The sequence below is a fragment of the Gossypium hirsutum genome, chromosome D03, assembly GCF_007990345.1.
Source record: "Gossypium hirsutum isolate 1008001.06 chromosome D03, Gossypium_hirsutum_v2.1, whole genome shotgun sequence".
In the NCBI taxonomy this organism is placed as follows: domain Eukaryota; kingdom Viridiplantae; phylum Streptophyta; class Magnoliopsida; order Malvales; family Malvaceae; genus Gossypium; species Gossypium hirsutum.
The window spans coordinates 16,087,523-16,105,835 of NC_053439.1; the positions used below are offsets into that span (position 1 = coordinate 16,087,523).

The 18,313-nt window shown below is 36.9% G+C and overlaps 1 non-coding gene and 1 pseudogene across 1 annotated transcript; both read left to right on the plus strand.

The window, feature by feature from the left end:
* The first annotated feature begins 4,848 nt into the window (after positions 1-4,848).
* Positions 4,849-5,003, plus strand: LOC121215847 (uncharacterized; annotated as a pseudogene).
* A 230-nt stretch (positions 5,004-5,233) lies between these two features.
* LOC121215843 (28S ribosomal RNA) lies at positions 5,234-8,587 on the plus strand. The gene has a single exon (XR_005911814.1). It is a non-coding gene; the product is annotated as a 28S ribosomal RNA (ribosomal RNA).
* Positions 8,588-18,313: the final 9,726 nt, after the last annotated feature.

Sequence of the window (18,313 nt, forward strand, 5' to 3'; positions counted from 1 at the left end):
TGAATATAAGTTACCTTTTATAAAACACCTAGAATGGAAAATATTGGTCCTTTGGTTATCAAAATCGTCTCCCATTTGGCTATTAAGGGTTCGGCGGACTACCATCTTATTTTTTTCCTCTTTTTTTTGAAATACCTGCAAAATAAACACTCAACACTCAAAAATAAAAGTTAGTAAACCTCACCGTTAATCACTCAAAAAGAAAATTCAAATTCTCAATGAGGTAGAATTCAATCTTGTGAGTTCTTTATCAGAGTTTATATCAACCAATTAGAGAGTGGATGAACCGATCTACCAAAGAATCCTAATTTGCACTAGGATGCCAAAAACTGACGAGACACCAATTGATTCGTGTTGCACCGAGGAAGAAGTTGTGCACACATTTAAATCCTACTAACACAAGAAACAAGAAGGTGTTAGATAACGTAAAGGAAGAATAAAGGCAAACAAATGAAAACCTACAGCTAAGAATCAATAAAAATTGTTGAAAACAGAAAACCCGAAAAACTGCGGAGTAACTTGACAACTTCGTTCGAGGTGTTCCCGATCTCAAAAACTCATGAAATTAAAGCTGGAATGTCCTTAAATATTTAATTTTTGATCTGGAAATTTTGGGCACCAAATTCAACCCGCTTAATCTTTTTTTAAATTTTTATTTAATTTCGTCTTTTTTTATTTTTTTGACTTTTTTGACTGATTTTTTTTTTGCGGGATTAATTTTTTAATATTCAATAATAGTGCCAAAATTATGTATGTAAAATTTCAGATCAATTGGATAACGCTTACCCACTTAAATGAATTTTTTTCGAATAATTTTTCTGGGTAAAACTGCTATTTTTGCTTTAAAAAATTAAGATCAGTTTAGAAATCAACCAAGAACACCCAAAACGCCCAAAATCTGATACCAAATGATACGGGGTTGTGCGCGGACCAAGATTGAGTTTCCAAGTCACGGGAAACTCTTACGAAAGCTCTAAACGAACAGATCTGAAAATTAAAACAAAGAACAAGATTAAACTAATCATATCTGAAATTAAATCCCCAAATTCAATTAAATGAGCAGCAAGGAACAAAGAACGAATGAATAAATGTATTCGGAGTTCAAGAAGATGAAATCGAACTCCAATAGTGAAATCCCACAAGCCGAATCTGCCAAGAACACCAAAACAGTAAGTAGATTGAAACAATCAGATTTTTAATTGGAAGATTAGGGATTTGGGCGGCAAAAAGAAAAGAAAGAAATAGATGAAATTGAACGGTTCAAGAAGTGAATTTAAGTTGCGATTTGGTCCAATTGAACACCCAAGATGAATTGCCCAAATTTCAGCAGCCGAATTTCACCCAACAAGAAGAAATAGAAAACGGCAAGAACCCTAAATTTTGGGGAATTTTGAATCGATTAGATGCTGCCAATAAAAGAACCGATTAAATGAAGAGTTCTTGGAGTTTGAATCAAGGCTGAAACACAAACAAAAACAGCAAAGAAATTAGATATAGATTCGGTATCAGCAGAAATAAAGAAAAGAAATTAAACAGCAAGAATAAAATATAAGTCCTAAATATCCTTGAAATCCCGAAGGATCTCACAAATCTCTTCAAACGGCTCTAATCTCCCCTCCAAAGAATATCGATGGCAAGAAGAAGGTTGAAGATGGCTCCCACAATCAAAAGATTGTTAAAACAACTTCTAAAGAAAACTCAAGAGAGAAATCTTGGAGAAAACTCAAAGAAAATTCTGCTCTCTCAAATCTGAAATTTAAGAATGAATCTAAGTGTTATATACAAGGGGTGGCCGCCCATGCCTTTAAATAGGCCTCAAGTAATCCTAATCTAACAAGTAACTAATAAAATTAAACCTAATTAATAGAATAAATAAAGGAAAATTCGGCCAAGCATATATATGGGCTGTTTTTGGGCCGAATTTTACATGTATGTTCCTAAAGCTTAAAAATTTAAATTAAACAATTAAAATGTTTATAAATTGGGCCCTTTGACATTTTGGCCTGATTTTCAACTAAGTATGGAGGAATTTCTTGATTGGGCTGGAATTTGGTTATTGGGCCTTGCCTTCAAAAATTTGGGCTCGTGATCCATCTCCTACTGAAATTGGGTCGTTGATGCTCGTAACAGAGATCCAATGCGCTTTGGCTGCAAGATTCAGTTTCTTGGACCAAGATTTCCAAGATTTGAAATCTTGATTTTCTTAATTCTTGAAATTGCTCCAAACAGCAAAATTGGGCCAAGATTCGGTTTCTTGACTTTCTCGAAAACAAGAAAGTGAATCTTGATTTTCTTGATTTGAGCCCATCACCTTCTTGAGCTTGGGTTGGGCCTTTGTGACTCCTATCACTCCCTCTCTTTCCTCTTTTATCTTTCGCCAAGAAGAGAGAAAAAGAAAATGAAAATGAAAAAGATACAGAGAAAATCGGGAAATCGTCTTTCCTTTTTCAGTTTTTTTGTATTTCGTAATGATTTCTCCCTTTTTTATTCATTATTAAATAAATCTCAAAAGAAAGAAGCAGAAACAATGAACAAACCCTCGAAGAAAATCCAATCTCTAATCACCTTTTGAAACTCCTTTTTTATATTTCTCTGAATCTTTTTCTCTTTTTTTGTATACAATATCTGCGAATACGTATGTGTTTTTTTTATATATGAAGAAGAAAAAAAAGCTCCTTTACAAATTTGAAAATGGCTTTATATAGCCAGAAATGAAATAGAAATTTACAGGAAATTCTTTTCTCAATTTCCGCTATTTTTCCTCGCTATTCTCGTGTACTCTACTGCTGTTGCTGCCTTTGTTGCTTTTGTTGCCTTGCAGGTATGGGTACAGAAGTCGTACGGAGACCAGCTGGAGACTCGTGGTGGCACTACATGCATGAGGAGGCAAGCACTCGTGGGAGGAGCGAATGTCACGTGTGGAGGCATGGCTGCGGCGCCTGTGCTAGGGATGAATGCCTAGGGTCTCCTGATTTTGGTCTTTAGGGCTTAGGTGATTTGGGCCATTGTAATTGGGTTTAGTTTTTATTGTAATTGGGCCGTGTAAATGGACACTATGGTTTTTATTTTATTTTATTTGGTTTAATAAAACGGGCTGGGCAAATATTGGGCCTTACAACAATGCTAAATTAACTTCAGCTACCTTAGAAGAATAAACATGCACGGATTAAGTATTGTGTCGACTAATTACAATTTCAATACGATTTAATAATTAATTCAGTAGTTATCTAACAATTAATATTGCAAGAATAACTTAGGCATGTTTTTCCTTAATCAAGCACCTTACCGAGGCCTATAACAGCACAAACACAATTTCAATAATTCAAGCAAGAAAAATATAATCAACCTAACATGAATTAAATTTAAGCTGGATTGATTAGAATAATAATTTCAATAGCATAAATATTCATAAACATGTTTTTTCAAAACAACAACGAAATTTAAAGAGATAGGGAACAAGAAGCAAATCTGGTGTTTTTCCGTAGCTTGACTGAGTTCTCCGTTCTTCGTTCTCCGTTGTCCTCGGCTATCAAGGTGGCTTATGAACACTTTAATTGCTTCTAAACAATGGCTGATGAGGACCTCTCTCCCAAGAGAAGAAATCGGCACTTGAACAAAAAGGAAAATGGGAAGGAAAAGTTGAGAGAAAGAGAGAAAGGAGAAGAGAGAATGAGAGAATGAGAGTGTGAGGGATGTGTTGAATGATCAGCAAGGGGTGGCTTTTAAAGCTGATTGTGGCTGCTAAAAATAGAAAATTCCATCAGCCAAAGGGACCCCCCTTGGCTAGCCACACACATGCCAAAGTTGAGAGATTCAACTTTGCTAAAAATAACCTAGGGCAAATCCATAAAGCCACATTTTTTGGAGGAGTTTGAATGCAAGGTTGAAAGTTCTTCAAGGGCTTGTTTCCAAGCTTATTTAGTTAGCTAAAATACTAATTTGGGTCAGCATATGGATGGTTCTGGGCAGCCCAATTGGTGGCTGGTTCGGTTCACTAGATTCGGTTCAACCAATGCGGTTCAACTAGACCCTTTTTTTCCATAATTAATTTATAATAATTTATTTAGCCCAAATGAAATTGGGAATAAATTAAAATTAATTATATTATGAAGTAAAACAAATTTTTGGACCATCTTAGGATGGAAATAAATTTTCCTCGATGCTTCGAATTGCTTCTTGATTTTATTCTTCGAGCATTGTCTGCCGAGCCAATTTTCGCCCTTTGTGCGAATCTGTTGAAAATTAATTAAAATTCATCATGTTCATATTTTTAACATAATTTAATTATTTTATAATATTTAATTATTTTTTGACAAGAATTTAACCGAAATAGCATGATTTTAAGTTAAATGGGGCATGTAAAAACACATAATTTTTTGTGTTTCCAATTGCCCATCGCTCCTACTCATTGAATGGTACGGTGAAGTGTTTGGATCACAGCGATGTTGGTGGTTGGTTGCTCGCTACATCGAAAGAAGTCCTCTAAACCTTATCATTTAGAGGAAGAAGTCATAACAAGGTTTTTGTAGGTTAACCTGCGGAAGGATCATTGTCAAAACCTGCCTAGTAAAATGACCCCTGAACGTATTGTAAACAACATTGGAGGTGGTGCGGGTGCATTATCGCCACTCACCGCCCCCGCGTCTTAGAGCGGTCTGTCTTGTTGTCCCTTTGCCATCAAATGGGGTGAGATGTCAGGATCAACATCTTCGAGGCAAAACAAACAAACCCCTGGCACGAATCGCACCAAGGAATTGAAACAAGAAAGGTACACGTCTTTTGTCACCGCACCGTTCATGGTGTCAGTGCTTCAGTGATGTTGTTCTTTTGTCGCAAAATATATAAAACGACTTTCAATAATGGATATCTCAGCTCTCACATCGTTAAAGAACGTATTGAAATGCGATACTTGGTGCGAATTGTTGAATTCTGTGAACCATTGAATCTTTAAACACAAGTTATGCCCTAATCCATTAGGCCGAGGGCACGTCTCCTGGATGTCACGCATCATCGCCCCTATCCAACCCCGAGCCCTTGGTCCTCGATTGGACCGGGGCAGAAATTGGCCTTCCATGCGGTCACAGCCAGCAGTTGGCCTAAATTTGAGTCCTCTACGACATCATCGTTGAGACGATCAATGGTAATGCTGTAAGCAACCTCGATAGGAGTTGTGCGCGTTCGTCGATCGAGACCCTTGAACCTTTTTGGCATCGCAAGGATGGTGTTCACATCGCGACCTTAGGTTAGGCGGGATTACCTACTAAGTTTAAGCATATCATTAAGCCGAGGAAAAGAAACTTACCAGGATTCCCCTAGTAATGGCGAGCGAACCGGGAAAAGCCTAGCTTAATAATCGAGCACCATCGGCATCTGAATTGTAGTATGTAGAACCATCCTCAGCGGGGGACCAGGCCCAAGTCTTTTATAAAGGGGCACCGGAGAGGGTGAGAGCCCCGTCGTGCTCGGACCCTATCACACCACGAGGCGCTATCTACGAGTCGGATTGTTTGGGAATGTAGCCCTGATTAGGCAGTAAATTTCATCCAAGGCTAAATACGGGTGAGAGACTGATAGCGAACAAGTACCTCGAAAGAAAGATAAAAAGGACTTTGAAAAGAAAGACAAAGGGTGCTTGAAATTGTCAGGAGGAAAGCGGATCGGGGTTGGCAATGAGCCCCGAGAGGATGTGGAGCGGTGAGAGACGGTCCACCAATCGGCTAGGGCATGGACCAACGTGGGTCATGGTGGCAGCCTATGCCCGGGACTTTGATACACCCATGGAGACGTCGTAGCCTCAATCGTGAGATCCAGCACCTGTCGTCTTAACGTGGTTCGGCACCTGAATGCTCCGGGCGTCGGCTTATGGGCTCCCCATTTGGCTCGTCTTGGAACACGGGCCAAGGAGTCTGACATGTGTGTGAGTCAACGGGTTAAAAACCCTTAAGGTGAAATGAAACTGATTGGCGGGATCCCTCACGGGTGCACCGTGAACCGGACTTGATCTTCTGAAAAGGGTTCGAGTGAGAGCATGCCTCTTAAGACTCCAAAGATGGTGAGCTATGCCTGAGCAGGGCAAAGCCTGTTGAAACTCTAGTGGAGGCCCGCAGCGATACTGCCGTGCAAATTGTTCGTCTAACTTGGGTATAGGGGTGAGAGACTAATCAAACCATCTAGTAGCTAGTTCCCTCTGAAGTTTCCCTCAGGATAGCTGGAGCCCTTTGCGAGTTCTGTCAGGTAAAGCCAAGGATTAGAGGCATCGGGGGTGAAACACCCTCGACCTATTCTCAAACTGTAAATAGGTAAGATGGTGCGGCTACTTCATTGAGCCGCGCCATGGAATCGAGAGCTCCAAGTGGGCCAATTTAGGTAAGAAAAAATGACTATGCGGGATGAACCGAAAGCCAGGTTACGGTGCCTAACTACGCGCTAACCTATAACCCACAAAGGGTGTTAGTCGATAAAGACAGCAAGACAGTGGTCATGGAAGTCGAAATTCGCTAAGGAGTGTGTAACAACTCACCTGTCGAATCAAATAGCCTCAAAAATAGATAGAGCTTATGCGTACGACCTATACCCGGTCGTCGGGGTAAGGGCCAGGCACCGATGAATAGGAGGGTGAGGTGGTCACTGCAAAACCCTGGGCGCGAGCCCGAGTGAAGTGGCCATCGGTGTAGATCTTGGTGGTAGTAGCAAATATTCAGATGAGAACTTTGAAGGCCGAAAAGGGGAAAGGTTCCATGTGAACGGCACTTACACATGGGTTAGTCGATCCTAAGAGACGAGGGAAGCCCGTCTGATAGTGCGCCTAATGCGAGTTTTGAAAGAGAATCGGGTTAAAATTCTAAAACAGGGATGCAGCGGCTGACAATAATGTTAGGGACTCTGAAAACGTCAGCAAGGGCCTCGAAATGAGTTATCTTTTCTTTTTAATGACCTGCCCACTCTAGAAAGGGCTCAGCTGGAGGTAAGGTCCAGCGGCCGGAAGAGCACCGCATATCATGTGGTGTCCGATGCGGCCCCGACAGCCCTTGAAAATCTAGAGGACTGAGTGTCGATCGTACTCATAACAGCATCAGGTCTCCAAGGTGAACAGCCTCTGGTCAATGGAACAATATAGGCAAAGGAAGTCGGCAAAATGGATTTGTAGCCTCGGGAAAAGGATTGGCTCTAATAGTTGGGCATGGGGGTCCTAGTCCCGAACTCGTCGCCTGTCGGTGTACTGCTCAAGCTACTCTCATGGCGAGAGCGGGTCGTCACGTGCTGCCCAGGGGACGAACTGGGAACGGCTCCCTCGGGGGCCTTCCCCGAGCGACGAACAGTTGACTCAAAAACAGGTATAGACAAGGGGAATCTGACTATTTAATAAAAACAAAGCATTGCGATGGTCCCTATGGATGCTCACGTAATGTGATTTCTGCCAAGTGCTCTGAATGTCAAAGTGAAGAAATTCAACCAAGCGTGGGTAAATGGCGGGAGTAACTATGACTCTCTTAAGGTAGCCAAATACCTCGTCATCTAATTAGTGATGAATGTGAATGAATTAACTAGATTCCCACTGTCCTTGTCTATTGTCTAGTGAAACCACAGCCAAAGGAACGAGCTTGGTAGAATCATTGGGGAAATAAGACCCTGTTGAGCTTGCCTCTAGTCCAACTTTGTAAAATGACTTGAGAGGTGTAGAATAAGTGGGAGCTCTCGGGCAAAATTAAAATACCACTACTTTTAACGCTATTTACTTATTCCGTGAATCAGAGGCGGGGCACGACCCCTCTTTTTAGACCCAAGGTCGGCTTCAGCTGAATGATCCGAGCAGAAGACATTGTCAGGTGGGGAGTTTGGCTGGGTAGCACATCTGTTAAAAGATAACGCTGGTGTCCTAAGATGAGCTCAACAAGAACAGAAATCTCATGTGGAACAAAAGGGTAAAAGCTCATTTAATTCTGATTTCCAATACGAATATTAACAGTGAAAGCATGGCCTATTGATCCTTTAAACCTTCAGAATTTGAAGTTAGAGGTGTCAGAAAAGTTACCACAGGGATAATTGGCTTGTGGAAGCCAAACATTCATAGCGATGTTGCTTTTTGATCCTTCGATGTCGGCTCTTCCTATCATTGTGAAGCAGAATTCACCAACTGTTGGATTGTTCACCCACTAATAGGGAATGTGAGCTGGGTTTAGACCATCGTGATACAGGTCAGTTTTTCCCTACTAATGCCGCATCGCAAAATTAATTCAACCTAGTGCGAGAGGAACCATTGATTCGCACAATTGGTCATCGCGCTTGGTTGAAAAGCTAGTGGCACGAAGCTACCATGCACTTGATTATGACTGAATGCTTCTAAGTCAGAATCCAGACTAGAAGTGACGCACGCGCTCATCACCCGATTCCCAACCCACAGTAGGGGCCTCTGTCCCCTAAGGGCACATGTCGTAAGTGTAGTGACTGCAGCGGACAAGTTGCGGGCGCCTCCTTGAAACGTAATTCCTACCGATGGTAGAATCCTTTGCAGACAACTTAAATATGCGACTGTTAGAATTTCGGCACCCCTACGGTGCAGCAAAAATTAATTCATCTGGTGATCCAAACCATGGATCCATGTGCGAGGAACGAATCGGGGTGAAATAAAGGTTTCGAAATTACCGAATCTTTAAACTGAGTAGACAGTGACACTTCAGCAATGAGTATTCTGATCTACTATCGAACCAAGCTACAACCTTTGATGACTCCGGCCTCTACGTAATCCACCCAGTTGACAATGAACAGAAGAAATCCCTAAAACTGCTTTTTTGAGAAGACTTTGCTTGACGGCTGCTAGACCCTTTTTTCTAAGCAAAGAAAAACGAGATTTTTAATTTTTAGGGTTTTTTTTAAAAAAAACACACTTTTACCCTCTTATAATTGGTATATATATAATAAATCATAATTCATTAAATATTTATTCGAACATAATAATCATAATTGAAATTAAATAAATATAACAGTGTTTTAAACCGAAAATTATAATTACATTAATTATAATAATGATTTCAGTAAACTATATTTATTTGAATTTATATACGAACCAAATTCATATATTAATAGAACTATGTTCTCATTATGTGTACAACAACCTTGTACATATAATATGTTCGATATTTGATTACCCAATTAAATTAATTCTACAATTAATTTTATTCATGTGACAACCAAACATAATACCAACTATGTTTTATTCCGTTCATTTCAACCATATGGTGTGACCCTGTAGGTTCTTGTAACGTTAGCAGTAATACTAGAACGATTCTAACGTTACAAATAATGAGTGGCATCTAGCAATGCATCATTGCTACCTAAGTTACAAGAAATCATGATTCGACATAACCTTTTTGCGATTAACCTTTCATGCATTAATCCTTAGGTCCTTTATCTCTTTGGACACAAGTCATGGAATAGTCACACTTGCATAGTCCATCCCATGTTCCTTGATATCTTGAGTAGATTATGATATACAAATAAGTATGACATCTCATATTAGCTTATTTGAGCATGACCATGCATTTCTAGTCTCACTCAATCAAGTGGCCTAAGATATTACTCCCATTATGTAGGAGGGACTTATCCTATATCGATCAACCATATCCCTCTACATAGATCGTGGTATATCCAACATCAGCCTTTATAGAACAACCAGTTACGGTGTACATTTGACTGTATCAAAATATACAACTCATGATGTTGGGATAATGATGATCTCAAGTCTGAGGATCATATGCATATTAATCACAATGAGTAATGTTGTGACAATTACATAATAATCCAAGAAACATACTCATAACGGGTTAGTCCAATATGTTGTTTTCTAACATACATATTCATGCATTGATTTTGACACTCCATATCAATGATAACTTTTTATCATCAATCAACTACATGTTAGTTTTAATGCATTATTGTTGTCCTAGCCAACAATAATACTTGACTAAGAACCTTTTAAGAATAATCATATTATTCTCAGGACATTATTATAAAACTGTTTATTTATACACACAGAAAAGAAACTGAAATAATAATAGTAACGCCTTATATTAATAAAAATGATAAATCAAGTATGTTATTTTAACCATCTCATGATTGATCTTTTGGGCATACTCTAACAGCGACGGGGTATTGTAAGCGGAAGAGTGGCCTTGCTACCACAATCCACTGAGATTTAGTCATTTTTCGCTTCAATTTGTCCCTTCTTTTTCAGCTTCATAGGTCATGGCATTAAAATCACCACCCACGATCCAATCCTCTCTGACCGATATTCTCACCATTCTAAGGATATCCCAAGGCCGACTTCTGATATTCGGATCAGCATGGCCATAAAACCCCATAAACCTAATATTATTATAGCTTTCCATACAAACAAGAGAGTCAAAATGGTGGCTAGAATAGTTTTGTATAGTCACATTAACACCATCTTTCCACAGCATCGCCAAGCCTCCACTATGACTTTCCGAACTCACTACCAAGCATCAGCCATTCTACATATGTTTCGAATGCAAGTGAAGCTATTAGAATTCATTTTTGTTTCACATAGAAAGACAACATTGGGGTTATTAGTAATGAAGAGTTGCTTAAGTTCCTGAACTGTCACAGGCTACCTAAGCCCACGATAGTTCCAGCAAAAAAACTTCATTGCTCTTGGCAGGATTGCTCACCAACCACCGCCTTGCAAGGTGAAAGACCGTCCACTAATTTTCTTCAAACGAATCTGGTGGGGCTCTTTCCATTATTCTCCCTATTACTCCCTTGTATTTTTTTTCTTGTGCACTTCATTCTGCTTTTCCATCATGCACTAATTTTGTTGGGTGTTTCTCCATAAGGGATCTAGATTCTGATTCCTCTTCCCCATATCTAACTTCTTTTTTTCCCTTCAATGTTATGAAATCATTTTCATCCCCATTCCAAATTTTTTTATAGTTTTTCTTGTCACTTGAACTTATCTTCTTTTCTAGGATTTCGATCCCATTTCTCCAGTTTCCTCTATTTTGGGTTAACCCCCTAGCTTAGCTTTAAGCTAGCTCCCATATTGAAAGTTGAGGTTATTTGTTTCTAAATGTTCTTCTTTTCTAGAGCATTTCTGGGTAGTGTGTCCAATAAGGTCGCATATATAACAGAAAGCAGGTAACCTTCATACTTGATGGCGCAGACAGTCTCAGTTCCCTCACTTCCAACAACATGAATAACCCTTCGAAGGGGTTTTAGAACATCTATTTTGACCCTTATCCTTATGTAGTCAGTCCAACCCCCATCTTTATCCCTCCAATCAATTTCCATAACCTCTCTTATCACCTTTTCCATGTCAATGGCAACCTGTCTATCCATTTACTCAAAGGGGATGTTGTAAATCCTTATCTAAAATGGCGTAATATTAAACACATAGTCATCCAGCTCTTGACCCTTTACAAAAGGCAGTATCACAAACAGGCATTGATCAAAGAGCCATGGAGTCAAGTTTAATATTCTCGTTCTATCGTTAGTATTACCAAACTTCACAAGTATCACTCCTTCATTCAATGCCACAAAGTTGACTTTATCCATGGTAAACCATAAGAATTTTAGAACACGATACATGGCTTCTCTGTTAACTTTTTTCGTAGACATAAGGAAGGGGAGATTATCTATAGTATTAGCAGAAATAAGAAATCTATCCAACCCCTCTTTAACTATTTTATTACCCTCAAAGTTATTAACCCACGTGAACTATCCCTGGGTCGAAAGCCTAGAGAGGACTTTAAAGACTCAAGAATCTTCTTTAAGTTCGATGTGTGCTGGGCAAAAGAGAGGGAAGCCAAAGACACTATTAAGCAAGCTTGAAGCAGGAGTGATACAAACATCATTGAGAAAATCGAGAAGGTGCGTGAGGAGCTTGGCCCTTGGCAACATGGTCGGTATAGAAGGATGAAAAACCATATTTGTAGGCTAGTTGCGAGGATTGACAAGCTTATTGATGACCCTTATGAGGATTCAAATGTTGATAGGTTGAAAAATGCTCGTCTTAAGTTGGGGCATCTTTATGCCAAAGAGAAGAGCTACTAGGCTCAAAGATTGTGGATTAGATGGCTCAAAGAGGGGGATAAAAATACTCATTTTTTTCACATCTGGGCTACCAGTAGATTGAAGAAGAATAAAATCGAAAGGTTAAAAGACTCAAATGGTATTTGGATGAATGATACAAATAATATATGTAATAGCCCATTTTTAGTGAAATTGGAATAGTGGTTTTGAGACCACAAATTCAATGTGAAAATATTTATTTTATTATTATTTTAATGTCTATAGTATGTTAGTAGTGTCGTATAAAAATTTCGTTAAGAAATTCCGATGTTTGCATGCTTAATTAAGTAAAAATGACTAAAATCATAAAATGTACAAAAGTAGTGTTCTAGTAGCTAAAGGTATTAAATGGCTATAGAACTTAAATGTAAGAGTACTTATATAGTAATTAGACCATTTAAGTGATAGTGGACATTTATGGGATTGGTTGTATTGAAATTTCATAAGATTTAAAAGGTTAATCAAGTAAATAAGTAAATAAACTTAAAACAAAGTATCATCTTTATTTTAACCTAAAAATTGATTTGGTAAGGAAGAAAGCTTCCATTGATGAATACTCCATTCGGCCAAGCTAAATGTGTATGCATGTAAGTGAAATTTATCACGTTTTTTAATGATTTTTATGTTTTTGAAGTTGTTGTAGCTTAATCTAGCTAGCCTAGGGACTAATTTGCAAAAATTTTAAAGGGTTAAGGTTTTTCCATGAATGTATTCATGTGATTGTTGATGACTAATGGAAGAAAAGGAATCTTTGTTGATAAATAAACAACTTTTGTAAAGTAATTTTTGTTGAAAATGTCAATTAAGGGCTTGGATGTAAAAATAGTAAAAAATGCATGGTGAAATTGTGAAATAATGATTTATATGAATTGGTATATGTTCATGAAGAATTCGGCTAGCTTGGGTTAGGGATGAAATTGCATCAATTTCAATTTACGAGCTTAAGGACTAAATTATAAAAAGCTAAAATATTAGGGGTAAATTATAAGTATGCATAAATGTGGTTTGTGGATTGAATTGAATAATTGAGGTTGATTGAAACATTTGATTGAATATAATTATTTATTTAGATCAAGATAAATCTCAGCCAAATTTAAATCGAGGAAAGGCGAAAGTTACGGATTAGCTCGATCGTACTCCTACACACTAGTTGTCAATGTAATTTCATAGTATTTCAACGTATAATTGAATTTCCATATGTATTTTTATCTTATAAATATGTAACTAAATGTTTATGTAAACTATATCCTGATTGCACATACGTGCCCCTGTTTGTACTTCAGTACCCTTGATTGAACTTACGTGCCCCTGTTTGTATTTTAATAATTTCAATCAAGTAAAATAAGAGTTGCATTCGAATAGTGTTAATTTAAAATATTTACTATGTTCTTACTAAGCTCTGTAAGCTTATACATTTTTGTGTATCATTTTGTAGATCGTTATTGCTGACCTTTGGACAGATTGAATCTTTGGCTCACACTATCCATCGATACTGGTAGCTCTTATACTCTTTAGGGTTGTGGCATGTATATGTGGCTATATAGGTTGTTTTGGTATAATATGGTGAATTACTAAACTAGGTGATTAGGTACTTGTAATACCCAATTTTAGCCCGGGCCCGCAATTAAAATAGACCAAACAAATAAAAAAAGAGTCCAAATTACATGGCCAAATAATACCAAACCCAAACCCAACTAAACCAAATACCCAATTCACCGAAACGCTAAAAACTAACAGCTTCCAGCACAGCCCCAGCCGCCGCACCTCCACGTATGCCGCCTGCAAGAGTCCAATAACAACAAAAACACAGTGTAAAAATAGAGATAAATATAAAATAAGTTGTATTTCTGGGCTATAAAAAGAGCCAGATTTTCTGTTTTTTTTTTTTAAAAAAAGGTATTCATAAAAAAGAGAGGAAATCAGTGTAAAGGGAGGGAAAAAGAAATCAAAAAGTTTTAAAGAAGGTGATTCTTTCACTTTTTCTTCTGTATTTTTTTCGTTACGTTTTTCCTTTTCTGTTTTTTATTAATCTTATATGAAAAAGAATAGAAGAGTTAGGAGATGAGGAACCTACCTGGCTCTGCCTACTCCGTCGCAATTGGAGTCGGGCAGAGCTTCAGATCGCTGAAGCGGCAGAGGGCAGAGAAGGTTTAGTTTTTTTCCCTGATAGTTAATGTAAATAAAAAGTTTTCTGATTTTAGGGTTTTAAGTGGCTTTTATATTGTGCATAAAACGGCACCGTTTAGGGCCTATTTCAGTGGCTCTAAAACGGTGCCGTATTGGCCGTTTAGCCTTAGTAACTTGCACGGTGACCCGACCCGGAGAAGGATCTGCGCATTTTGTAACGCTTCAGAAAATTGTACAGACAGTCCCTTTTCTTTCGCAGGGTATTTCAAATCGATTCTTTTATTTCATTTAAATTTGGCCACACTTTTTAGGTTTCATTCCAATTTGATCTGTGTCAAGATGCTGCGTTTTGAGGGAAGGGAATATTTCCCATTCAGTCCCCATGTTATCCGCGCGTCTTATTTTGTCCCTCATTTTTGTTTTGTTCTCATTTTTTCCCTTTTAGTTTTGTTTTAAACTCAATTTAATCCTCATTAGTTTGATTTAATTTGCTTCTGTTTTATTTATTTAAGTATCGATTATTATGCTATTTTTAAAAAAAAAATTTAAATCTGATATTATTTGAATGTTTATACTTATTATTATTAAATTAATCATTAATATTACCTAAGTGTATTGTATATTATTATTTTAGATTTATCATGTTTATTATTTCTAATTTATCAATATTATTATTTTAAATTCATCATTAACTTTATTTTAAATTTATCATGTATATCTATTTCAAATTTATCATTAATATTTTTAAATTTATTATATACTATTATTTTGGATTTATCACATATGATTATTCTAGAATTATCATCAAAATTTTTAAATTTTATATGTATTATTATTTCAAATTTATTATAATTAATTATCCAATTCATTTCAAATTGTAGATATTATTTGTATTAAATTGTACATTCATATATATATATTTTTTTAATTCATGTATTGTTTTAAACTTCATCCATATAACTTCATCCATATACATACTGTTTATTTTGAATTATACATATTAATTTTTTATTATTATTATTTTTCTATATAATGTATATTCTAATTTTTCTTCATACTTCATTTGCTTAAATATTTTTGTATATTGTGTTTTATTAGTTGTTTTAAACAATTTATTAAATGATATATTTCAATTCATTTCATGTATTCATTTTATCTTAAATTGATTTGCATAATAGATTTTTTTTAGCTTATTACTTACTTCATGTTGTTTTATTTATGTACCCTTTCTTTGGAATTAAGTTTGCTTTATATATTATTTCTAGTTCGATAATTATTATGTACGTTTGGGGTTTGTACGCGCATATTGTTTAGTATTCTGCCCATGTATATTATTTCATGTTCATACATTTGCTTTTCAGTTTCGAACATTACATCATAGTTAAAATTTCTGATTTATTTGCCAAAATTTGATTATTTCATTTCTTTTCATTTCGAATAAATCAAATTTATATCATTGTTAATATTGCATTAAACCTTTGCTTTGATCCAATTTCGTAAAAAAGGGAAAATGAAGTATGCAATATGTCGTCTTTGGAACGATGAGAAATCGTGCTCTAACTTATAGGGTTTCGATTTTCTCATTGAACTAAAACGACTAAACATTTTAGTTTTCAAATACACAAAGTTTCAATAAAGATTTTTTTAAAAGGTTAGCTTATGCTCGGGATTTCAAACGTTGCATCCTAACTTACGAGATACGACATCTTGTTGCCTCGGGATGAGAAATCCTTTTACATTCGTTCAAATCTATCCAAGCATTGTTTTAAGATATAGCATTAACAATAAGGGGAATTGTTTCTAAACTTTTCAAATTTTTGACATTCGACTTTGAGACATTAATTAATCAATTAAATACCAATTTTTGGGCGTTACGAGGGTGCTAATCCTTCCTCGTATGTAACCAACTCTCGAGCCTATTTTCTCAAATTTTGTAGACCAAAATCATTATTTTAATAAATCAAAATGTTTTCTTAAAATGATTAATCTCAAGGTGACCCGATCACACCCCAAAAAAAGATTGATGGCGACTCCATTTTCGTTTTAAAAGTCGACCCCGTTTTTCAAAATAAAAATAGTTTCAATAGTACTTTTCTAAGTTTGTGAATAGATATCTTTTGGTACAAACAGAATGTTATGAAAGTAAACACTTATGGATTGTTTTGGTTTGTTGATGAATTAAGGTGATACGTATGGTTTATAAATATTGTATATTGGTAGGTGTTCTTTTGGCACTTTGATGCTTTGTGGATTGGTATGGATATGACCAAGTGAAAGTATATTTTGAATGACCAATTTGGTAAGTTTGAATTGTGGTTAATTAGGAAATGTTTTGGTATGAAGATAAGCTAGTTGATGAATGGTTAAGTGTGATCATGTTTAGGTATGTTTTATGTAAGTGTTTGAGGTGCCTATATGGCATTTTGATTGTATGGATTATTATCATATTGTATGGATCTTTTTATGCAGGTTTTGAGCATGTTTAGAAATCTTTATCATGTGTGCAAAAGTGCCTAAGTTTATGCTTGTGAAAGGTGAAGGTAATTGCTTGATTTTAGCCATTTTCTTATCCACATGCTCAAAGACACGGGCATGTGTCTCAGCCGTGGCTGTGTGTCCCCTGTAGGTTTCAAAGGGTGGCAAGTTAGGCAGTTACATGACCTAGCACCTGGCCTGGCACACGGGCGTGTGAGGCCATTTCGAGAGTTACACGGCCTAACACACGGGTGTGTAGCTTGGCCATGTGACCGAAGTCAGAGAGTTACACGGGCAAGGGCACGGGCAGTATGAAAATTTTCTAACTTTTCCTTATTGTTTCAAATGTTCCCAAATTAGTCCCGAATCATTTTTAAAGTGTTTCTAAGGCCTCGAATGCTCAAATAAGGGACGATATGTGTGTGTTTGAATGATCTATGATATGATATATGAAATGTTTGAAAACAAATGATTTAAGTTGCGTATTTACGATAATGCTTCGTAACTCTAGTTTGGTGACGGATACGGGTTAGAGGTGTTACAATACCTATAAGGTTGCGTGAAATTACTTTCATAATCTTTTTAAGTCAACAAATTCCTCAAATGATGAGCTCAATTTGAGTTCCATTTAGAAAAGTGTCACTCAGGACATCAACAATATGTTGGCTAAGCAATTCACGGATGAGGAGATCCTTGAAGCCTTCAATCAAATGAATCCTCGTAAAGCCCCTGGGATTGATGGCCTTTTGGGTATTTTCTTTTAAGAGAATTGGGAGGTGGTGGATAAAGATGTTCTTAACCTTTGTCATGATATTTTAGATGGCAACAAGGGCATCTTTTGTCTTAATGATACGATTATCATCCTTATCCCTAAGATTAAGGATCCTATTTACATGACTAACTTTCGTCCTATTAGCTTGTGCAAGGTGATTTTGTTCTAGGTCGTATGATTCATGACAACATTCTTATTGCCCATGAGCTGATGCACTATTTACAAAGCTCGAAGAATGGTCCGAATAAAGACTTTGTCATTAAGCTTGATATGAGCAAGGCTTATGATCGTGTTCAGTGGAATTTTCTCGAGAAATTCATGAAGAACTTGGGCTTTGAAGATGCTTGGGTCGATAAAATTATGCGTTGTGTTTGGTCGGTGAAATATGTGGTTAAATGTAATACGATTCTATCGGATGTTATTGCTCCCGAGCGAGGTCTTCGACAAGGGGACCCCCTCTCCCCTTATCTCTTTTTATTTTGCATGCAGGCTTTCTCAAGAATGCTTCTAAATGTGCAAAGTGCCAACCTTATTCGTGGCATTTGGGGTAGTTAAAATAGCCCTCGTATAAATCATTTGTTTTTTGCCGATGATACCCTTCTTTTTATTAGGAGCAAAAAAAGTGAAGTCGAAGTCTTCATGAGAATCCTTAGGGAGTTTGCGTAGGTTTCGGGTCAAAAAATAAACCTCGACAAGTCAATGGTGTTCTTTAGCCCGAATACTCCCATAGATCAACGTCAGCTTTATGGTGATTTGCTTTGCATGAGAGTGGTTGACAATTTGGAAAACTATCTTAAGTTACCCCTCTACGTTGGAAAGAAAAAATCTGTGGCTTTTCATAGCATTCTTAATCGG